Source organism: Trachinotus anak, unplaced genomic scaffold, assembly GCF_046630095.1.
Source record: "Trachinotus anak isolate AG129_WGS33_773 ecotype Australia unplaced genomic scaffold, CSIRO_AGI_Tana_v1 ptg000021l, whole genome shotgun sequence".
Lineage (NCBI taxonomy): Eukaryota > Metazoa > Chordata > Actinopteri > Carangiformes > Carangidae > Trachinotus > Trachinotus anak.
The window spans coordinates 27715318-27740832 of NW_027273872.1; the positions used below are offsets into that span (position 1 = coordinate 27715318).

General features: G+C 40.4%; 1 long non-coding RNA gene across 3 annotated transcripts; it reads right to left on the reverse strand.

Annotated features, from left to right (window-relative positions):
• Positions 1-13088: 13088 nt before the first annotated feature.
• On the reverse strand, positions 13089-25259 carry LOC139606130 (uncharacterized). 3 transcript variants are annotated; one of them, XR_011684555.1, is made up of 4 exons: positions 21351-25259; positions 16321-21141; positions 16001-16121; positions 13089-15455 (listed from the first exon to the last, which is right to left on the reverse strand). It is a non-coding gene; the product is annotated as an uncharacterized lncRNA (long non-coding RNA). The 3 variants fall into 3 exon arrangements; XR_011684554.1 differs by having other exon boundaries at positions 16321-16424; positions 17883-25259; XR_011684553.1 differs by having other exon boundaries at positions 16321-25259.
• Between the last annotated feature and the right edge of the window lie 256 nt (positions 25260-25515).

Genomic DNA, 25515 nt, shown 5'->3' on the forward strand with positions numbered 1-25515 from the left:
GCTGCTCAAGGACTGTGCAGCTCAGCTGACTGTGTGTCTCTAAAGGATCTTCAACTTAAGTCTGCAAACATGGGCCCCATCTGTGGAAAACATTATGTCCAGTACCTACAGTAGTATGCCCAACTGAGATAAATGACTATATACCAGTGGCCTTCACATTACACATCATGAAGACCCTGGAGCGGCTGCCACCTTCTGAGGCCACAGGTTCAACAGCACTAGAACCCTTACAGTTTGTTACAGGAACATATTGGATGATGCCGTCTCTACATGCTCCACTGGGCCCATTACTTGGATGAACCAGCTAGTTATGTGAGAATAATGTTCTTTGATATTGTTACATTTCGACACAAAACAACCAGCTGGAGTTTTAAATAAAAACTCTTTAATGACAAACTGTTTAAATGATGACTAAGAATTTTCAGGGGGAATGATGAGGGGCTGGAGATCCCGGCAGTAGCCTAAGAGTGTGGAGGTTGACGGCACAAGGAAAGACAGACCGGAAAAACAGACACAGGAAACACTGGAAGAATTCTGAGGTCACCAAGATGCTGTGACACATATTCTCTAGACTTGAACAGTTTCTCTCAGTGGAATTCTCTGCATTCAGAACAGCCCATCAAAGATGAAAGTTAAAACTTTTAATTGAGAACAGTGTTTAGTAGGTGTGACAAAATATGGTAATATAAATGAAGTGGTTGCTATTTGGTTCAGAAGTTTGATGTTGTAAGTGTTTATGTAGTTTTGAATACAGTGCTTCATTTCGCAGTATATATGAGGGTGTCTTGTTTTGTGAACTATGTTAAGTGTTTTGAGAAAATGAGCTCTGTTTTCCAAATTGTGCTGAAGCAATGTAAAAAAAAAACTAAAAAAAACTAAAATGTGTTACCATAGTGGTACATATTTATGGTATCTATATAGGCTTTAGATTTCTATTCCAATTCCAATATCTCTATACTATAAAGGTGAAGGGAATGTTGCTTATTTGCGGCTGCTTTGCGGGGGTTCTTCTTCTTAAAAAGCCTGTTGACATCTCTCTCCAGGATAGAGAGAGACGTTCCTTTGATAGGGGAGGAGGAGGGGGGTTCTGATGTGGCTAGTTGTGGAGGTGCCATGGCCCCTGCTGAAGAGGGGGAGGAAAAGCTGGTGGTCTGGAGGTGGTGGCTGGACTCGCGGGGGTTGGTGTCAGGCCTGTCCCATTGTCTTTCAAAGTGGCAGTAGAACTCATTCAGATCGTTGGCCAGGCAGAAGTCGTTAATGGAATGGGGGGGGGGGGTTTAGGTTTGTAGTGAGTGATCTGTCTGAGCCCTTTCCAGACAGAAGCAGAGTCGTTGGCTGAGAACTGGAGCTGAAGTTTCTCAGAGTACAGTCGTTTAGCTTCTCTCACCGCCTTGCTAAAGCTGTACTTGGACTCTTTAAACCTGTCCCTGTCCCCACTCCTGAAAGCTTCCTCCTTTTGCCTCCTGAGCTGACTGAGCTTAGCTGTGAACCAGGGTTTGTCATTGTTATAACTCACCCTGGTGCGTGATGGGATACAGCAGTCCTCACAGAAGCTGATGTATGACATCACAGCCTCTGTGAACTCATCCAGACTGTTGGAAGCAGTCCTGAACACTTCCCAGTCAGTGCAGTCCAAACATGCCGCAGATCCTCTATGGCTTCACTGCTCCACTGCTTCGATGTCCTCACAACAGGTTTACACAGTTTTAGTTTCTGCCTGTATGTGGGAATCAGGTGGACCATGACATGGTCAGAGTGGCCCAGTGCAGGCCAGGGGACGGCATGATAAGCACCACTGATTGTGGTGTAACAGTGGTCCAGAGTGTTCCCCTCTCTGGTCGGGCAATTAACAAACTGTCTGTATTTGGGCAGTTTGTGGTTGAGGTTAACTTTGTTATAGTCACCAAGGACAATAACTAAGGAGTCCGGGTTGGTCCGCTCCACACACAGTATCTGGTCAGCGAGTGCCCGCTGTGCCTCCTGCACGTTGGCCTGTGGTGGGATGTAAACACCGACCAGAATGAATGAAGCGAACTCACAGGGGGAATAGAAAATAAACCAGTATAAACCAGTTACAGTGGACTCTGAAGCTGCTGAACTGGACAGTACATCTGAGCCAGCTGTGGGGAGGAGATGGTGATTTTTTTCTCTAACAGAGACAATTTAATTTGTAAAGAAGCTCATAAAGTCATTACAACTGAGGGCTAAAGGAATAGATGGATCAACAGAGCTGTAGCTGTCTGTCAGCCTGGCTACAGTGCTGAACAGAAACCTGGGATTATTCTTGTTTTCTTCTATCAGTGATGAATAATAGGATGTTCTGGCTTTACGGAGACTTTTTTTATACGCCAGTAGGCTGTCTTTCCAAGCCTTTAGAGATTCTTCCAGGTTTTCAGTTGGTTTTAATCATGTCACCCTCACCTCTCACCTTTCTGGCTTTGCTCAGTATGTTGACTGTCCCACATGAGAAAATAAGACACTTGATCTGTTGTATGCAAACGTGAAGTAGGCTTACACTGCTTCAGCACTACCACCACTTAGCAGATCAGATCATAATCTAGTTTTTCTTCAATCTTCCTACAAACCCTGTTTACTGAGGCGGGCTGCAACCACCTGTTCATTCAGGAACTGGACCTAGAGGCCAGCGAGTCTCTAACGGACTGTTTTTCATGCACAGATTGGAATGTACTGTTGGAGTCACAGGAAAATGAAAACGGCAAGGACACTGACCTTGGGAGAATTGTTGATTGCACCATGGATTACATTCATTTATGTATGTAAAGCTTTACAACAAGGACTGTATGCTGCTTTCCAAACAACAAACCCTGCATCACCAGTAACATCAAGACCCTCCTCAACCAGAAAAAAGGAGGCCTTCAGGGTTGGAGACAGGGAGAAGAGAACGTGTGCAATATGAGCTGAAGAGGAGGTTAAAGCAGGTGAAGGAGGACTACAAAAGGAAAGTAGAGAGGAAGCTCCAACAAAACATCACTAGAGAGATGTGGAAGGGGATGAGGACCTGACTGGCTATAAAGACAAGAACAGCCAGGCAACATCAGGTGATGTGGACAGGGCCAATGAGTTGAACCTGTTCTACAACAGGTGTGACACAGCCTCACCTGTTCTCTCTCCCACTACATCAGCTGCAGCTTCTCCTACAACATCTCCTTCACACTGTTGCAACCCTGTCACTGCAGCTGCAACTTCCTCCACACTGGGGTCAAGTCTCCTGTCCTTTAAAGTGGATGAAGTGAGGGTGGAGCTCAAGAGGCTATGTCCTGGAAAGACAACCGGCCTGGATGGTGGGTGCCTGAGGCTGCTCAAGGACTGTGCAGCTCAGCTGACTGTGTGTCTCTAAAGGATCTTCAACTTAAGTCTGCAAACATGGGCCCCATCTGTGGAAAACATTATGTCCAGTACCTACAGTAGGATGCCCAACTGAGATAAATGACTATATACCAGTGGCCTTCACATTACACATCATGAAGACCCTGGAGCGGCTGCCACCTTCTGAGGCCACAGGTTCAACAGCACTAGAACCCTTACAGTTTGTTACAGGAACATATTGGATGATGCCGTCTCTACATGCTCCACTGGGCCCATTACTTGGATGAACCAGCTAGTTATGTGAGAATAATGTTCTTTGATATTGTTACATTTCGACACAAAACAACCAGCTGGAGTTTTAAATAAAAACTCTTTAATGACAAACTGTTTAAATGATGACTAAGAATTTTCAGGGGGAATGATGAGGGGCTGGAGATCCCGGCAGTAGCCTAAGAGTGTGGAGGTTGACGGCACAAGGAAAGACAGACCGGAAAAACAGACACAGGAAACACTGGAAGAATTCTGAGGTCACCAAGATGCTGTGACACATATTCTCTAGACTTGAACAGTTTCTCTCAGTGGAATTCTCTGCATTCAGAACAGCCCATCAAAGATGAAAGTTAAAACTTTTAATTGAGAACAGTGTTTAGTAGGTGTGACAAAATATGGTAATATAAATGAAGTGGTTGCTATTTGGTTCAGAAGTTTGATGTTGTAAGTGTTTATGTAGTTTTGAATACAGTGCTTCATTTCGCAGTATATATGAGGGTGTCTTGTTTTGTGAACTATGTTAAGTGTTTTGAGAAAATGAGCTCTGTTTTCCAAATTGTGCTGAAGCAATGTAAAAAAAAAACTAAAAAAAACTAAAATGTGTTACCATAGTGGTACATATTTATGGTATCTATATAGGCTTTAGATTTCTATTCCAATTCCAATATCTCTATACTATAAAGGTGAAGGGAATGTTGCTTATTTTACAACAATGAAAAATATGTTCAAAAATTGGAACAGTGGCATCTTCCTCTAGAAATACTGTCCTTTTTATTCTGTGTGATTGGTTGCTTTTGAACTGCTTTTTTCCCCATACAATGTGCTAAGAATGATGCTTTGTTATTTTGGTGAAGCTGACATACCACACATCACAAAATTCCCATGGAATGAGACTTAAACCAAGTCAACTATAAAAAAAAAGAGCTTATCAAAGTATAAAGGAACTGACAAATTTGTTTTTCAATTAACTTAAATCTTAAATTAAACTTGTCTTGATAAAGATATCAATGGTTTGATTGCAGATTTAATTTGATGCATGGGGAAGCACTTTTTAATAAAAACAGCCATGATTAAATAAACTGTCATATCATTTATCACCACTCTGTTTGCCATTTATCACTTATGTCCACTGATGCTCCTGCAGAGTCACGTCAGACCTGTCAAATATTGCCTCAAGAGGACTACTTAGTTGTGGCAGAGCTGTCACCTAATAATGACAGGCTTCTATAAAAACACTCTTGTAGCATGTTCATATGCTAAAAGAGTTTTTGAATGTCTCAACAACTACTTAAATTTAGGAATTCTGAAAATGGACAATGGACTACTGATCTACCAAAATTGGACAATATTATTTCCCAGCTATATATTAAGTCTGATTAACTTATCTTTATCAACTGGTTATGTACCGCAGGCTTTTAAAGTTGCAGTAATTAAACCTCTACTTAAAAAGCCTACTCTTGATCCTGATGTTTTAGCCAATTATAGACCTATATCCACCTCCCCTTTATTTCCAAAATCCTTGAGAAGGTTGTTGCAAACCAATTAAGTGATTATTTGCACAGAAATGGTTTGTTTGAAGATTTTCAGTCAGGTTTTAGAGTCCATCATAGCACAGAAACAGCTCTGGTTAAGGTTACCAATGATCTCCTCATAGCCTCAGACAATGGACTTGTCTCTATACTTGTCCTACTAGATCTTAGTGCCGCATTTGACACCATCGATCATAAGATTTTATTACAGAGACTAGAACATATGGTCGGCATTAAAGGAACCGCACTAAGCTGGTTTAAGTCGTATTTGTCAGATAGACTCATGTTTGTTCATGTTAATAATGACTCCTCTATCATCACAAAAGTCAGTCATGGAGTTCCACAAGGTTCGGTGCTAGGACCAATACTCTTCAGTCTATATATGCTTCCTCTAGGAAACATTATTAGGAGGCACCGGATAAATTTCCATTGTTACGCAGATGACACCCAGCTGTACTTATCCATGAAGCCAGGTGAGACTAACCAGGTAGCCAAGCTTCAGGTGTGTCTTAAGGACATAAAAACCTGGATGACCAGTAATTTCTTACTCTTAAATTCAGACAAAACTGAAGTTATTGTAATTGGCCCAAAACACCTCAGAGATACACTATGTGATAATATACTGACTCTGGATGACATCACTTTGGCCTCCAGTGCTACAGTCAGAAAACTTGGTGTCATTTTTGACCAGGACTTGTCCTTTACTTCACATATAAAGCAAGTCTCTAGGACAGCCTTCTTCCACCTGCGCAGTATTGCTAAAATCAGACCCATTCTGTGTCTAAAGGATGCTGAAAAACTAGTTCATGCATTTGTTACCTCAAGACTGGACTACTGTAACTCTTTATTGTCAGGATGTCCCAAAAATTCAGTAAAAAGCCTCCAATTGATCCAAAATGCGGCAGCACGAGTACTGACAGGAACTAGGAAACGGGATCACATCTCTCCTGTGTTAGCCTCTCTGCATTGGCTCCCTGTAAAATCCAGGATAGAATTTAAAATCCTCCTCCTCACCTACAAAGCCATTAATGGTCAGGCACCATCGTACCTTGGAGAGCTTATAGTTCCCTATTTTCCCAATAGGACACTTCGCTCTCTAAATGCAGGTCAACTTGTGGTTCCCAGAGTTTGTAAGAGTAGAATGGGGGGCAGAGCCTTCAGCTATCAGGCTCCTCTCCTGTGGAACCGGCTCCCAGTGTGGGTTCGGGAGGCAGACCCCCTCTCTACCTTTAAGATCAGGCTTAAACCTGTCCTGTTTAGTAAAGCTTATAGTTAGGGCTGGCTCGGGTATGTCCTGACCCATCCCTTAGTTATGCTGCTATAGAGCTAGACTGCTGGGGGATTCCCATGATTCACTGGGCGCTCTCTCTCTATTTCTGTCTCTCTCCCTATCTCTCTCTCGATGACTTCATGCCATTAACTTTGTATTTTTTCTCTCCCGTAGTTTGTGCTTCTCCTCTCTCTCCCTCTCTCTGTCCTCATTCTGCAGGTCTCTCTGTCTCTGGAGCAGCAGGATCCAGATCCACCACTACTCATCATTACTATTAACCACTGTTACCTGTCATTATTATTGATAACACCATTACCTACACAGCTGTTCCTGGTCTCTCTCTCTCTCTTCTCTCCTCTCTCCTCCCCCCACCCCCTCTTTTTATCTCCTCCTAAACCCAACCGGTCAAGGCAGACGGCCGCCCACCCAGAGCCCAGTTCTGTTGGAGGTTTCTTCCTGTTAAAAGGGAGTTTTTCCTCCCCCCTGTCGCCAAGCGCTTGCTCATTGTGGGAACTGTTGGGTTTTTTCTCTGTAACAAAGTAAGGTCTTGACCTTACCCTGTAAAGTGCCTTGAGATAATGTATATTATGATTTGGCGCTATACAAATAAAATTGAATTGAATTGAATATAATCAGAAGTGTGATATCAACCATCACAGAACTCAGTTATCCTATTTGAAAGTATTTGAACTTCTTTAGTTATTGATGTTGTGTATAGTAGCTCACAGTTGTATTTATGTGCGTCATCTGCTGTCTAACCTATGAGAAAACTAATAAAAGTGCAAACACTTTCTGATGTAGAGAGTTGCTTAACACAGCTGCTATGTTTTTAGGCACATAGCAGCACGGCTAAAGTGATGACAAAGTTTGTTCATATGTTGGTCCATCATTTCCATAATGAAATATATCTGCAAACTGGCACAAAATGTAGTACATATGAGCCCCTGATTTCCTTCAACACAAGTACTTGTTGAGACATTTTTGAATACCTCAACAACTACTGGATTTGTGGTCACCAGGGGATAATTTGTGATAACTGTGATCACATGACTTTCCATCTAGCACCATCAGGTCAAAATTGTATTTTGTCAAAGCCTTTCGGATTGTAATTAATTACACCCCTATCAGCTGTACTTTTTTTATGTTAGATTTGCTAATACCCTATATTAATCCTAGAACACTAACGTTGGGTGAATTTCACCCACACGATTCTTGTCATGTGATTTTCATTGTGTTGCTGCTGTCTGAGTTGCATGGGTCCTTGGGTAGCTTCAGGCTGCTCATTGATGTCATTAATGGTATGTTTGTTTCCCTCCTCCCATCTATGGTTTTTTCAAGATGCATGCGTTCAGGTGATTTTCACCCGACGTTAGTGATGGTGTTACTAATTTTAACGTTAGTGTTCTAGGGTTAAGATGTGCACATGGTACTTTGGTCCAAACTGAAATAGTTCAACAGCTGTTGGATTTGACAATTGGATCGCCGTTCTCAGGGTGAATTTGGTTAGCCCTAATTTTTTATCTAGCACTGCCATCAGTTGCCCAGCCGGTCACATTCATAGCCATGGTTAAAGTCAAACATAGCTATATAGCTACACCAAAACCAGATGAGATGACCGACTGTCTGGTTTAGTACACATATCACCTGCAGTCCACTAATGTCACCAACGAGATATCATTGTTGAAGCTCGGTTTATTTCAAACAGTCATCTCTTCATTTGGAGCTTCTGGCCAGTGAAGTTGCCAAGTAGGCTATATCTTTCATCAGAAGATTGTGAATACTTTGTATCCTCTTCAGCCGGTTCATTCTGGCTCATATTCCATCTTTTTCTGTGCTGGTGTGAGTTCCAGCCGCAACACTTCAGGAAGCTTTTAGCTGTTGCTCTGTAGCAGTGTTTAGAGTAGTAGATGAGGCGCCATGTTGTTCACACATGGCTGTGTTCACTTGATGGGGCTTTACTGCCTTGAAAATGCCAAGCAACGTGTCACAGCTAACCTTTTCGGTGAATGCATATGTGTGTGTATTTCGCGGCATCCTCCTGCAAAACAACAAGCTTTCTTTACAGCTTCCCTCAGGAAATAGAAGTCACACAGAGAGTAATGAAGGCTGCTTTGGTTTCCAAAGGTGAACTCTGGTCTACAAGAACATGTCTTGCATTTGATTAGAGATTTATATTCAAATTTTTATTTATCCTTAGAAAAATGGGGGATTTTGAAGACTTTGTGACATTTTTAATCTGTGACTAAAACACACTCTTTTACCTTTGAAAGATTTTTTATCCATTTTGATTTGTTAGCGACAACGGCCAGTATGACAAACACATACACAAATGAATTGAAGGGAAAACTGTATGAATGAATGTAGACATTAAGAAGGGTCAGGAGAGCTGCTATGACAAACACACTCACGTACACACACATGCACGCACTGTGAAACACAGGAATTTTATAATTTCCTCTCGTATATGCTCTTAAGATTGTTTGAGGATGTTTGTAGTGGCAGCAGAGGTTGAAATTCCAGAGGTTTGTTTAAAGTGCAGGAAAAAAAACCTTTGAGTGGCTCCTTGGGGACTGTATAAGTGATTCATTCAGCCAGCTAAAAAATTATTGAAACCAACACACCATGTCCCAAAACTCGAAACGCATTTTCACCTTTGCATCCAATTTGCAATTTAACATGACACATTTTGCAATACACTGCACACAGTTCCCTGTGGAAGACACGTGAATCTGACTTCAAGTCTCTTGTTTGCCATTTTAAAACACAACTATTGTAAAATGCCTCACTCACGGACCACCTAGCCAATACACATGCCACCTGGCCAAGCCAGCCACCTAACTGCTTAATTGTGGACTCATCAATCAGGATGTAAGCATGTAAGATGGACCACAATTACGGTTGGACTGTACAGCAAATAAATGACTCACAGGCAGGTTTTGCAGGTGTAACCGATGAGGCCTTTTATTTATCCCTCTTCTGGAGCAAGCATCCCAGCATCAGACCAGCAAGACACAAGTTGTTAAAATGGCGCCCTTTTATACTGTGCACCGGCCAATCACCACGGGAGACTCCACTCACAGGGGTCCAGTGCTTGCTCACAGATTAACACCTTTTTTTTTTGTTTTCTTACAACCCCACACACATACATATTCTCACACCCCCATACACACATATTCACTTCCTCACTATCAAACAAAACCCAAACCCACATTACATCTACTACAATAAAATACATGTTTCTGAATCACCCCACACCAATTTACACTTGGTTTAGCCCGGAACTATAAAACATGGGGACCGTTGTCAGGGGAAGCCTTTTGCCTGAACACCCTGCAGACAAAAGACTGGTAAGTAGTTAACCCACTTATGCTCCCTCATTGCACCTTCACAGACTTATTGCATACACATTACATCCACCATTACATTATTTTGGCTCAACTCTAAGTTCATTGTCTTGTTCCTTAACACATAGCTGCACATTTACTCACATGTCCCTCTTTTCCAGGTGGAACTGTGTGGCCTTCACAGCACCCACCATCCAATCACAATTAAAAAAAAAGGACAAAACCCATGGACACAAATATTCCAATCAATTGTGCAAAGTCTAGCCATGCCATGTGCAAAATGGAATGTTGTCAAATGTATTGTGCCAATCTTGAATAAAGTGCATGTGTTCCTATTAAAGTGTCTGTGCAATTATTGAGGTGCATATGTTCCCATATCCCTAACAGTCAAAGTGCATGGTGCCATATTTACATTGTCAGGTGATGAAGCGCTCTTCGTCACAAAGCACTATAAAAATGTACACACTGCGGGTGTATAAATGTTTTCACACTGAATCAAAACATTTAAAATGTTTGACAGTACTTAAAGAAACTGTTACTGGGTTGTGAGTAGTTTTCGGAAAACTGAACATAGATTTACTGTATTCTAAAGAATAAACATTTCTGGAGCTACACATCCTGAACACTGTGTTTCCCAATTTTTTAATGTAGTGTTTAATGTAGTGTTTAGTTTTGATTTGCTTTGTGTAGGATCTGAAAACAGTGATTTTGAGCTCAGTTAAAACTGAGGCCAAAAGTTCGATTTTGCAGGACAAGTCAGAGGTTTGGTAAATGTAGTAGGATATTTGGGTTTTGTGGTTACAGTCTCAAGAAAAGCATGCAAGTTTTCAGAAATGTCTTACTACTTGTGAAAAATTGTAAAAACAAGTACAGCACAGATGTCAGCTTACACACAGCATCTCAAAATTGTTCACACTTGTTGATGTTGCTGTGATGGCACCCATATAAACCAGTTCAGAGTGCACAGGTTGTTGAAGGTCGAAGTTTTTAAGAAGTGATGGAGTCTAGGAATTGAGACTAGCATAGACCACTCTCTTTTACATGGAGAGACAGTGAGAAAATCAGGACAAATTTTGCCATTGAACATTTATTGTACATATATACAGTAAAGGAGGAGTAAACCACTGTATCATGTAAACATCAGGAACATATCATCCATTTCCTGGAAGGCAAGGAGTTCTAAGGCAGAACAAGCCACTCAACAGCAAACATCTTTGAATCAGCTCAGATAATTCATTTGGCTCCTTTAAAGCCATGCAGGCACAGATGGCCCAACCAGTGCAGCACACATAGTATAACACACCAACACTAACAACCACACATGAATGCAGGTATAATATACTACATCACTGTGCAAGTCCGCGTATTTCTGTGCTGAGCTTGCATCTTCTCCTTGTGTCTGTGTCGGTGTCAATGTGAGTGTGAATGTCAGCCCTGTAATAGACTGGTGTCCCGTACAGGGGGTACCCCACCCTTGCACATTGTAAACTGGGCAATGGCTCCAGGCCCCCGCGACCCCCTACGGATAAGTAGTATACATAATAGATGGATCGATATCTGAACATGCATTCTTCTGCGTCACACTTCTTTCACTAATGGCAACATTTGCCATTACCAGAAAATATGTATTCTATGGACTAACCATAAAATGATCAAGGAATGGAGGAATACAGCGAACCAAAACCATAGACTGTAAATAAAGATGGACATAGACTTCATGACGTCATCCACAGGTTTCTGAAGAACTCATGCATGGATAAAAAAGCAAGAAGACCACCACATGTTGTCACATTATTGTCAGAGAAGGAAAAGCTGGAGTGATCTTGCACAAGCACAGATAGCTGTACCTGCTCTTCGTTGGTGCCACCTGTGTGCAGCTGGTCTAGTTGATTGTCACTGTCTGTCTCAATTTCTGGTCAATTGCCCCCTCTTCCTCAGGAAGATGATAAAAGCTGCAAGTACATCTCCACCTGATCGTTGTCAGCACACTCCACCTGAGGCAACGTGCCCAGTCTGGTGCAGGGATGCAATCGTACCATACATCCCCCTAAACGAATATTAACTATGTAGTGGGAACATTTGGAATTAAAACACTGTCAATACTGTCACTGTATTGTAGCTGTGTATCACCTAGGGTCAGGATTTTAAAAAAAAAAAAAAAAAAAAAAAAAAAAAAAGGTTCTCTGATTCGAATGGATAATTTGAATAATGTTTGAATGGTGCTGCAACTAACCCTGCACGTGCATGTCATTGGTGCACACTAGTACTTAAACAACTAGCAAATCTACCTCTGCATGTGAGAGACAAACACGGCTTCCACTGAAGGCACAAGTCCGGTTGCTTTCAGATTTAAATTCCCTCAAGGCATATGGAGATACTGCATTCACAAGGCAAAAACCACATTTTTTGAGGTCACTGTGACCTTGACCTTTGACCAGTCTAATCAATTCTAATCAGTTCATCCTTGACTCCAAGTGAACATTTGTGCCAAATTTTAACAGATTGCCTTGAGGAGTTCTCCAAATACTGCATTAACAAGGTAAAAATCATATTTTCTGATGTTGCCACGACCTTGATCTTTGACCCCCAAAATCTAATCTCTTCATCTTTGAGTTCAAGTGGACATTTGAAGAAGTTCCTTCAAGGCATTGCTGACATATCATATTCACAAGGCCAAAACACCACAGCTTTGACATTTGACCACCATAATCTAATGAGTTCATCCTTGAGTCCAAGTGAATGTTTGTTGCAGAGTTTGAAGGAGTTCCATCACTAAAATATCGTGTCCATCGGAATGGGACGATGTGTATATGTACAAATGGACAACCTGAAAACAATATACCTCTGGCTTGGCTGTTGCCAGCCTGGAGGCATAAAAGCTGGAAGAAGAAGCTGACAGAAGAAGCCCTGTCTACCTGTTCATACACACTGTAGCCGTTGCACCTGGGTATGTAGCAACAAACCTTACGCCGGAGACACACTGGAAGCGTGCTGCGTGGCTGCTGTTGCTGATCTGCTGTGGAAAAACACGCATGTGTGTTCAGACCGGCTGCAGTGTGGCTGCTGTTGCCAGATCTGTCTGTACATAGAGTTTGCAAAATACTTGAATGTTGGATTTCTCTTCATTTTTAATTAATTTCTGATTTATTTTTGACAGGAGACACCTCTGAAACACCACTGTCTCCACATTCAGCTGCTAAAATTGATATATTTTTTCATGTCTATGACATGTTCAGATTAAACCTTAAACACAGACACAGAGACTTCATTTGAATCACCTTCAAATCAAGCTGCAACTTAACCATGCATGTGCACATATGAGCACATCATTGGTCATTGGTTGTTTGGATTTAAAAACCACGAAGACAGCAAAGAGCTGCACAAAAGCAAAGCTAAATGTGCAAGTTTGTATTTGTACTGTTCATACAAACTGCAGCTGATGCACTTAGGTATGTAGTGATGCACCTCACTTACCTACTTACCTACCTATTATTTCTTGAAATGCGTGAATAAACTTTTGGTCATGTTAAAAATAAGTGTTACTATGGCACATCTCTCCCACACATGTGGGCTAGTAGGGGCCTACTAAACCTACTAGTAGGTTAAGAAGGTTGTTATCACACATTTATTTGGATGACCCAATACTAGTAGGTGCAGAATTCCTATTATCAAGCCTGTAACCGTGGCTGAACCGTAGCCTGTACTTTGGTTGTCAACTTTTTTTCTTTCAAAACTTTATTTACAAATACTAAACACTGTGAACATCTAATGAAAGATTTTGTCCATGTTCTCGGGACATGTTTATGTCAAGATACTTAATCTGGACATAGCGCTTTTCTTTGTGTCTGTCACTCCCCATGGATCACTAATTAATAGAAAATATAACCTCTGGGTTATTATTGTTTTACGTGCCTTCTTTTTGAACAAGAATCAGATTATTTCCGTATTATTTTGTCACGCATTAGTTTACTATGGTAGCTAAGCAACCAGAAGGACCATGTGCAGCTGGCAGATATAACAGCAGGTCAGTAACGTGTACTGTTAATTACAGTAAAATGTTAATGATAAAAACAAAAGCAGCGGTTGCATTCAGGCATAGATATTATTTTCGTTATTTCTTTCTTAACCATACAGCTAGTTAGCTTTTGTAATACTGTGCACAATGAAAGTCCAATGTGTTAATAGGATAAACAATGTCAATGTTTCAGTATCAATTCAGTATCTTTTAGAAAGGGTGAAATTGTATATAGGCAACAGTCACATAGTCTGATAGTCAGTCACATAGTTCCTCCCATCCTGTTCTACCTGAAATGTCAAGTGTATTTGTATGTAATTACATCTTAATTTTGTGTGGACAATGTAAAACCACAAACCATTTCCTTATCAGATTTTATCAAAACATACGCAAGTATCCATTCAATCATTTGAATTTGATTTTTCACATAAAGTCTGAAAAGCATAATGCTCCTTTTATGCTCCTTGTACTACTCACAGATCAACTATGTTGTCTTTATAGTGCAGAGAGCAGTACAACAAATTTGGTGTTACTAGTATTGCTAACTTTTCTAGCACTCAGGATGGACAGACCTGACCTGTTCTAGAGTCCTTATTTAAAATATTCATGTGAATTGTTCTGCCCTGATATTTTTTTCCTTGTCTGTATGAAGCAAAATTATGATGTGTATTATTCAAATCTAATATTCAATTCGATTTGACTGTGTCATTTTTATATGTACAGTATATTTAAGTTTAGTTGAGATGCCTCACTTACCATACTTGATTTTGCAATCACAAAAATGCTCTAGTATAATGCTGTAATGAGACCATGTGACTACATCTAATTTCCTCTTTTTTCATATTTAAATAGGTAACAATGGAAAAAAAAAAAAAAAAGATTAGACCTTTCATCACAGTTAAAACAATTCCACTGAAAGGAAGGGCAATAGTGTAATGACGGTATTTGAGAGGAAAGACTCCCTTGCCCATGAAACTCACTGAGGAAAGCTGCTGCATATTATCACTGGCAGCAGCCAGCAGTGACTTCGAGCCAGAGCAAGACGTTGGTAACACCACCAGCCAAAAGAAGACAGACACTGTGGAGGCATGGAAAAGGACAAGGGAGATAGTCCTAACTGTGACTTCAGAGCTCCTTGGTCCTCCAGAAAACACAGCCTGCACAGTAGTGTTTCCCTCACCGATAATTTAAAGAAATCAAAGTGCCCTAGAGGTTATCTTAAAATTAATCTAATTTTGTGTATCCTCATGGATTATGCAGTTCTGTAATCAAGTGTACTCCTCACAAGCAGATTTTATCTTTAAAACTCTCTCAGCACTTGATGGGTAAATGCAATGACGACGTTATACCATTTTTATTCTCAACAACTGAATTTTGATCAATCTTCTATCACAGCACATTCTACCATTGAACTTCATTAACTCTTGAATGTAGTTCTGTTTGGTTTTACACTAAAACAGGACCATGTCAACTCAATGAAGCAAAATTTGCCTTAAAGCAACTCCATGGGCACATTAAAAAATAAAATAAAATACTGTTGCTCGAACAAACCTCTAACTTAAGCTGCTTTAAATGTCTCTTAATTTTTTGGGCTCTCATTTCAGCACTTAAGTCCTGTTCTTTGCTTGAAGCCTTTAGAACTGCTGCCTCCTGCTTGTACCTCTCCCTGTCTTCTTCACCTAAACTGGACCACTCTTTGCCTGGTAAAAAAAGGTAAGGACACTCTATATCTGTGTACTCACTTTTTACAATCCAGAAGTCTTCATTTTTTACAAACATTACTACAGGAAAATAAACTTTGTCTCACAATGAAGTATGATGGGTAGTCCTCTACTTAAATTATTCTGTCAGCAAATATGATTACACTAATGCAGTAAAACACATTTTAGTAGTAATCAAAACAATTCCGTGAAATATATATATTTTTTTTAATTAGAAAGATCCTTGATGTATTTCTTATCAAAACCATAAGCAGGTTTGTGTTGAATTCCTCAGTATGAAATATGAAAGAGTTTTTATTGCTTTACACAACTATCATTAGACTTTTACAAAACAACTCCTATAAAACCTTTCTGATATGCTACCCTGATAGTCATGCTCTGCAGCAACTACAGTTATTTGGTCAAGGTAAGGAAAAGACTGAACTCATGATTTAAGAAATCAGGTCTTGTCTTGTATCATATCACAGACTTTTTTTTCCTTACAACTTATTAGTATTAAGCAAAAGCTTTCACAAATTACTCACCCTTGTTTTTTAAAACATCTCCACAAAAGAGGTTGTATGCTGACAAATCTCTGGTCAGCAATTTTGGCTTTGGTGGATTGGAGAGACACTTGAAAGCCCTCTTGTAATTTACAATCCAGTTCTGAAAGAGAGAAAAATAACCATGGCAATAAAGCAAAGAGAAATACAGCTATATTATTACCTGTGTAAAATATTTAGAAATATCGATTCCCTATTCTGTAATGTGAGTTTGAACAAGTTTCAACAATCTCATAACACAACAAATGACAAATATATATTTACCATTTTTAAGTTTAAGAAATAAAAGAAATAAAATGTACCTCTATGACACAGGTATTCAAACCTGTTGCTGATGAAGCCTCTAAAATGAGGGGTGACCCTACTTTCTCAAAGAATGACTTCAGGATTGTCCTGCTCTCTCCATCTAAGGAAAATGGGAAAGGAGTTAGGTACAAAAGTGGATCATAGCTCTATATGTCATGATTATAATGACTTCCAGTCAGTCAAAGGGTGATATCACGTTTGGCCATACATTTAAATGAAACTGATTGTTTATAACAACACACAAGGGGTCATGACAGTAATTAGTCAGGGTGAACTCATCTCTCTCATAGCCATCTACTACTTTACTACATTACTACTTCTGTCTCATTTTTGACTGGACTGCAACAGTGGGGCCAGCGCTATTATCGTGAATGTCCATGAGTGACTCACTGACTGAGTAGCTGAGCATAGTTACACCATTGGTCAGCTGAATGGCACGTGACTGAGTCGGAATTTTCACATTGGTCGTTGCTCTTGAATGAATTGGCCCAAACAGTTTCTATTAGGGAGGCATACAGTCTCCAGCGTTGCCAACTTAGTGCATCAGAGACTTGTTTTTCAGTTATAGATCAGTTATAAACCTGGTACATGGCTGCCAACCGTGGGCTTCAGGCTACACCTCTTGTTACAGGCAGTTCACCGGGTGCCCTGGTTTCGAGACTGCTCGGGAGCTGCAGAGAAACAGAGCGGTGCCTCACCTCCACTATGGCAAATAAACTACTTTCACTACATGTATCACTATTACTAAAGAAAGGCAGAGGAATAACTAAACCCAGTGGGAGGGCATGTAAACAACAAAAACACCAGCAACCTGAAATGAGCCAAAATGCTTTTTGCATCATTTACATCTCATAGCATTTGTCTTTAATTTAAGTGTTTGTTGATTTTGTCAGATTCATGGTTATAAAAGAGCAGCAGCTTAGAAATGGCTTGGAGTTTAGCAGGTAGTCTTAATGGGACATATTTCAGTCACCATTCCAAACTTGGAATGGTGACTGAAACAATAGTGATATTAGAAACAGAAAAAACATGCAAATGAGAACAGCTTTATTGTGAATTCAGCTGCATTAAAATACTGTAAATGTGAGCACAGTGAGGAGGAGAGAAGCAAGCAGATAAAGAGCTGAAACCAGCTGACACTGGACTGTCACTTGTTTACTGCGGTTCCATAACAGTTTCCAACAAATCCTCGATATCACACATTGACCATATTCATTCCAGCCATATACTAGGCTGTGATCTAAGCATCTAAGCTAGCTTGTTTTACCGCTGGTGACAACAAATGTTAAATTGTGCATATTTTCAGTACAAGAGAATTTCATGAAGATCTGATGTGTTCACTTATTGTATTTGTGATACATGTTAGTTCGGTGTCAATAACGTCATATAGTTTACAAGTTGAAACACCTGCCGGTAAACAAGGTTACATGGGCTAAAAGACAAGCCCTACGAGTAACCATGGTAACATTTGGATGTGTCATGCAACTTTCCATATTAAGATAGCTAACAATTTAGTTAACCATTTATTATGTCCCACAAAATTGCTATTAAGACTTACCTAGTTCTGTGACAAACATGTGGGCATCTTTTCTAGGTGTTCTTCTTCTGTACTGTCATTTCCTGTTTTGATGGAGAGCGTCACATGAACCGACTGCGCTGCTCCAGCATTGGCTCACCCACATAAATGGGTGATAGCAGCCTATTGAACCTACTAGTTGGCTAAGTGGGCCCCTACTAGCCCACATATGTGGGAGAATGTTTAATGATAACACTTATTCAATGGTCTGACAACAGTCAAATCGGGTGGTTAAATAGAAAGTGGGGTCCATTCATGAAGTACACAATATTTTTAATTGTGCACCAGGTTAGAGGTACAATTCATAGCATTAGTTCTCTGAAAATCTCAATCATATCCAAGCAAAACTGTCACTGTACCTGAAATATCTCTAACTGAATTAATATCAAATCCAATCAAACTGATCTGAGAATTGCACTGAATCAGGACCTTGTGAATAGGAATGAAAGCGATTCAGGAAACCAGCAGCAGCACGGAGCAATAATTAAACTGTTCCTAAAGTCAGTCTAATGTTTAATCATATGTTGATAGTTGACTGATGTATGTGAACTTGCCATCTTAGGAACAGTGGTTACAAAACAAGTTGACCATGTGTATGCACGCAAGCTTGGATGTCATATGTGCACTCCAGTATCTACACAAATAGCATAACACCTCTCCACATGAGAGACAAAGACACAGCATGGACACAGTAATAGTGGTTATTTATTTATTTTATTTATTTACCCTGAGTGATACTTTAGAAAGCTACATGCAGCAACTTCACCGTTCACATACAGGCATGCTTGCATGTCTACAGATAGGCTCCAGTACTTGAACAAATAGCACTGCACCTCTGTAAGTGAGAAACAAACACGTGGCAGACTTGGCTCCACTGAAGGCACAGGTCTAAAGGCTGATGTGTGGTTCCATTCCAGATTTAGGCCGGAGAAACGTGGTGGCTGTGGAACGTCTTGGTTTTCATTTGGGCGCTGATGTTAATGGATCAGAGCGGACACACTACCTGTGTGAGATGCATGTCTCGCTCGTCGCAGCTGCATCACGGAATCTAGTTTGGCATCTTGCTCAGTTTCACGCATGACTTGCATGTCTTGCAGCAAAAATATACAGAGAAACATCATACCAGCAATATTACACAAAACTGACACTTTCCATTGCAGTCTCTATGTCTAAGGTGAATCTGAATATGTCAGACATGAAAAAAATATAAATATAATTTTTAAACATTTTTAGCAGCTGCATGTGGAGACAGTGACATTTTGCAGGCGTTTTCTGTCAAAAATAAGGGAGACCAGGTGTAGTTGTAGCACTTTTTGCTTCAGCACCTACAGCTAACTGAATTTTTGAGCTGCAGTCCTCAGACCTTTTATGCGAATTACCCACATTTGTTTACTACAAATGGCACTAATTCAAATCTCTACAAGAATATCACAGTTTGAATTGATTTGAAGAGTGTGTGTGTGTGTGTGAGAGAGAGAGAGAGAGAGAGAGAGAGAGAGATGTAGATAGATTAAGGCAGGTTAGCTGCCAAACACATGGACACATGAACATGTTTCCCACCATTAACTTATGCAAAAAACATATAAAGAACAGGTTCACCTAACAAATGCAATGCATTTTTAATTTGTGTATTCTTCATGTAGAGAATGAAGAGAACATTCATTAAGTATAATACTGTGTGTGCGTGTGTGTGTGTGTGTGTGTATATGTGAGTGTGACTAAGTGAGAGCACATTAACTGTCACGCATATGAAAATGTTTCCCCCATTCACACATGCAAAGAACATTTTTAAAGAACACGGTGGATGGCTGATTTGGGAAGATTCACCTAACAAATGAAATGTATTCTTAATCAGTCACAATGGTGACAAATAAAAGTTGGCAGACCTGGAGTGTGCATGTTTGGTGGGCCCAGAAGCTGCATAAGGCGCAACACTTCCTATGGCTTTGACTTGCCAATTAGTTCCATGCAGACAACACAGAAGTCTTCTTCCTCTTCTGACGAACCAGAATTCTCAGCCTTTAACATTTTCTTAGCAGGCTTTCTCACCTTTTCCTTTTGCTTGCCTTTATGATTCTCCAAGATTCTCTTTCTTACGTTTTTGCCTTTTCAGTTCTTCTTCCATCAATGCCTGCTTCACTGGTGTATAAGTGAGGATTTCAGAATGCCTCTTCCTCCTACCCTTGCCCGTTGTCTTCCTTGGGCCTGCTTTTGAAAATGGCTGTATGAGTGAAGGGCTGAACACCTTACCTGTAATGAACCCCGAGGTGCTTGGCATCTCATCAGCTGGGGCAGAAGACATGGTGACATCGTGAATTGCTGAGGCACCAGAAGTAACCATAGGTAGGTAGGTTGGAGGAGAGAATGCGGACTCCAGGTGAATTGCAGGCGAGGAGCCAGACACCAGGTGAGTTGGAGGAGAGGAGCTGGATGCCAGGTGAGTTGGAGGTGAGTGCTGCTGAAAAGCCCTAAATGGGTCTGGACGATCAGTAACTTGTGAGGGTGCAAAGTCACTCTCATGAAAAATGTCAGGGTTATAAGGCCATATACCTGTGCATTGGAAGCCAGCTTGGATGTTTTTGGGTGTTGCAGCTGCAGGCAGGACGGTCTTCACGATACCTGGAATATCATATATGCTCATCAGCTTGGCAGGATTCATCCTCATCCAGGCATCACTAGCAGCATTCACCATTTTCTTAAATGGACCATACACGCTGCGATCCAGTGATTGAAGTTTATGGCTGCAGTGGGGTGGAAAGGTAAGTAGCACAGTTCCCTGGCCTTTGCAGAAGTTGACAGGTTTCACAGAAATATGTAAACAGTGATTGTCGAGCAAAAGCAACACCTTCTTCTCTGCACTGACCACACAAAGGATGGAAGGATAGCACTCCCCAGAGCTTGCAAGGCACATGCCACCGACATAAGTGTGGACTTCTCAGCGTACTACCACTTGGTTTGGTGACTGGACTGTTGTCAGACACTTCCTGTCTACATTCCATACGTCACTCCCGTCGAAGCTGTATTTTTCATTGACTTCTCCAAGGCGATTGAAGAAATGCACAACATTCATTCAGTTGAAACTTGTGGCCCTTGAAAGGCTGGTTGCTTGTGGACTCCTCACTGATAGGTTGGGGTTCTGCTCCCTAAAGAAGGTAAACCGATCAGGCCCTGCCATTCTGTTCTCGTCCCAGGACTGTGGGTGCTGAATGTCCACCGCCAGCTGATATGCAAACTTTCTGACCTGAAAGGAAGTGGAACAGGAAGTCTGAGTAGAGACACAAACATTTTTTCTATTTGTCTAAATTTATTCGTTGGTATTTATTTTATTTATTCTGCTTTTATGTATTTATTTATTTTTTTATTAAAGCACATTCAGTTGAGTTTGCATGAAATGTTCTTTACAAATAAACTTATCTTGCCTATTCTACTCTGCTTACCTATCATGCTTACCTCACGTGGAGTTAGTCCATAGTATAGATCAGCTGCCTGGCTCAAATATTTAGACAAAGTCTCCTCCTGCTTCCTGGTGAAGACTCTATTTGCACTGTTGTAACCTACGCTAGGTAGGTCCCTCGATCCCTGGTCTCTCTTTTTTTTTAATATTTATGCCAGTATCTGCTCAAAGTTACATGGAAGATTCCTTGGGCTTTTGCGACTGCCCTGACAGACTTTCTCTTCATCACCTCCTCTGCTGCTTTTTTTTTTAGAACACTGGCATAGACTTCACAGTCTGTTTTCATATTCCAAATAGTAGACATTCTGTAAAATTATTATAAATCAAAAAAATGTTCTTAGTTGTATGTCGGGACGCACACCCACCGTGCCCCAGTCAACCATTGTTTAGCTAGCTGTATTAGCATGATGCTTTGAAATTTGCAGAGGGGAGATGCACCATGTTTTTACTAGAAGAACTACAACTTAAACTAATATAAGTCATATAATTGTATCTGAAATGGTAAAAGTAATAAACAAAATATAGTCTTTGTTAAAACAATTACTTTCTTACCTCAAAATTTTTCCTCCGTAAATCCTGGAAAGACATCGACACTGGCTGTACAATCACCATGTGGGATTGTGGAGGAAGTGGGAGGATACTGAAATAGCAGGACATTAAAAAGCATTAAAAGTCATTAAATGGATTTTGCAAAATTTAAGGCCTTAAATGGCATTAAAAATAATTAAATTTGATTCCCAGTGGCATTCAAAAAATGTTTTGGTAGTTTTAAAGTAAAATATTTATTTTGACTATATATAGGGTACAATTTATAACTGTGACTTGCTATTGTGAGATAAGTACATTAGTGTAAACATGTGAAACCAGTTCGGTAAGTGCCTCCTGCCGGTCAGTGCAGACCGGCACCGGATGTTTGGACAGCTGGACCGGGAAGAGGAAAACAGAGAAGAAATGGGGAAATACAAATTCCAGCAAAAGTGGCTGGAAAACGAGGAATTCAGGACGTGGTTGCAGCCTGTTGATGGTCAGGATGGAGTATGATTTTGCAGTGTTTGTAAAAAAATTAAGCTAAATACAATGCAGTCCGATAGCCCCAAATCAGCTGTAAAAGGCAGATAGCAGTTAACTGTGTCTAATTACTTTTCTGTGACCAACAAAGTAACGTCTTCAGCAACTACTACGACCGCCACAAACAGCACAACTGCTGCTGAAGTGACCACTGCTTCCAGCGGAGCCACTGCCGTCGGAAAATCGAGTGGCCTTCCAGCATCATTTGGATCAAATGCAACGCTGCATGCAGAGGTGCTCAGGTGTCTGCACACTGCCATGCAGCACCACTAATACGCATCCAGTGAAGGTGTTTCTGAGTTGTTCCAGGCAATGTTCCCAAAATTCAGAAACAGCCAAATCTTTCACCTGTGGAAAGGACAAAACCAGTTACATTTTTTCAAGTTTGGACTTACCCCACACTTCAAAAATAAACAGATTTCTGCAGTTAACAATGCAGGACCATTTGTACTGATGTTTGATGAGAGTTTCAACCAGTCAACAAAAAAATTAACAACTAGATGTCCACATTCGATTTTGGGAGGCTGGTCGTGTCCAGTCACATTATCTTGGATCACAGTTCATGGGACATTCAAAGACTGAGGATCTACTGCACCAATTCAAAATATATAGTATAGTTGTACTTTTTGTTCATGGAATGTTATTTGGATAAATTAAAGATACAAGATGTGTTTATCATTTCTCAGTGAATCTTACTGCTTTTACATGGTGATTTATAAAGCTATTTTTGAAATTTGCAATCAAACATGTTGGTAACATCTTTTCACTTTTGATTTTTCATGTCAAATAATTTAAATAAAATATGTATATATTTACGAATGCGTGTGCCTACGAGACATGAAGCATTTCCTCTCCATCAGTATGGATGGGCCAAATGTGAACTTGAAGTTGCTCAAAAATGTCCAGCAAGAACAAGCAGAACTACATGAAGGTTGGCAGTTAATTTCTGTTGGGAGCTGTAGAAAGCATACACTACACAGTTCACTCAAATGGAATATTGAGAAACTGTTGAGAGCAATGCACTTCTTTTTCACATTGTCCCTGCAAGAAGAGAAGATTATACAAAACATTCTGTGGACACAGATGGGTGGACAATCTGCCTTTTGCGGAGAGAGCCATTGAGGTATGGCCAAAGCTTAAAGAGTATGTGGAGGCAGTCCATAGAAAAGAGCTACTAAACCCTGGAACCTCCTCTTTTGATACAATTCTTTTCTTATTCTTTCCACAAAGAAACAACAATGCACAATAAAGACATCAAAATGACAAAAACATACTTTGCAAAAAAAGTACAAGCTACAAGGATTTGCTGCCTCTCTGCCAGTACATTATTCAAAAAATTCCAGATTCTTCACTTATGATGAGTTTCCAGCAGACGTGCAAAACATCTTTTGACATGATAACCAGGAGCAGCGTCGGCTCTTTTTACTCAGGAAGCTCAGATCCTTTGACGTCTGCGAGTGAAATGCTGCATATGTTTTTTCATATGCCCTCTTCCATGTTGCAGTCTGGGGCAGCAGCATGTCAGCTAAGAACACAAGAAGACTGGACAAGCTGGTTAAAAAGGCTGGGTCTGTGCTTGGAAGGAGTCTGGACTCTCTCAAGACTATTGTGGAGATACACATACACTGTAAGATGTAGGCCATCTTGGACAATACCACCTAGGATAATACCAACCACCCTCTCCATATCATCCTTGCAGGCCAGAGAAGCATTCAGCTGCAGCCAACAACTCATCTTGCTGTGCTGCAGCTCCCACTGCCATCAGACTGTTCAATAGCACAGACAAAGGCAGTGGATCATGACAAAGACTCAAATCTTAACTGAATACATTAATAAGCTACTGGACAATCTGAATTTCCTCTAGAGATTAAAGTAAGTAAGAGATTAAGTAAATCTATCTATCTATCTACTAGCAATATTATGTATATTTATTATTACTATAGTTTCAATATCTGGACACATGGAAAAAATTTTGATACATCGAATAGATTTGTTATATTGCCCATCCTTAGTCCAACCACAAAGCCATTACTTTTAAGGTCTTCCTTCCAACACTCCTATAGTGTCCACTCCTGTTTGTAATCACATCCTCAATACTGGCTCAGCCATCAACTTTCTTGACGCTTTCTCAACTTCTTTACTGTATTAATTTAAAACTGTTATTATTCTAGTACACCAATTATAAGACCTGACAGGAGAGTATATAGAACTGAGGTAGTGCAGAGATGAGGAGGCGTATGTACAGTAGATACAACCCTGCTCCTTTTTGACTTTGTTGTATTTACTGGTCTCTCCACGGTGTCTCTATCTGTCTATCTCTGTCTCTTCATGTAAATGAGCTCTCTATACTCTATATATTGTCTCTATTGTCTGCTTTCTGTCCCAGAACAAGGAAGGATATCTCTGTGGGGACTGAAGCTGCTTCACTTGTCAGCAAACAGAGGGAATTATTGCTTTGTACTGGAGCCCTGTTATCTCTGGCTGTGTGATAAGGAACTCCACAGAGTTTCTCCTATCTGGAGGAGGAAGAAAGACAACCCTGAGGTATGCTCAGATTATGACAAGAATTTCTGATTGCCATCGCTCCTATTTAGATTGTTCCTGCTCACACACACTCACAGAAATAAAAACACATGCACTGTCATTTGGATGCTTATATGTTTTTCGTTTCACCCTTGTCAAACCCTTTTGTCTCGGAACCTGTGGCGTACGAAAACATACATGCCTCAGATGGATATTTAATATTATATTTCATTCACAATCAATACACCTGCAAAGTTCTTGACTGACTGACTTCACACATTTAATTTTCAAGATGGGTTAAATTTGACACAGAGCTTTTTTTTTGGGGGGGGGGGGGGGTAAAGAATTGATTTCTCAAATTATCCCATCTTGGATCAGATCATAGAGATACAGTTGTAATGTCTTGCATATTTCATGTTTCCATTTCTAATGATAGTCTCTCTTTGTTTGAACTTTACGTTGTTTGGCCTACATACAATAAATGTAAAAATAAACCACTTTTCTTGAACAGACTCCAGTGGTGCATTTGTTTTCTAATCACATTTTCTACATGATTAATCAGCATCATCA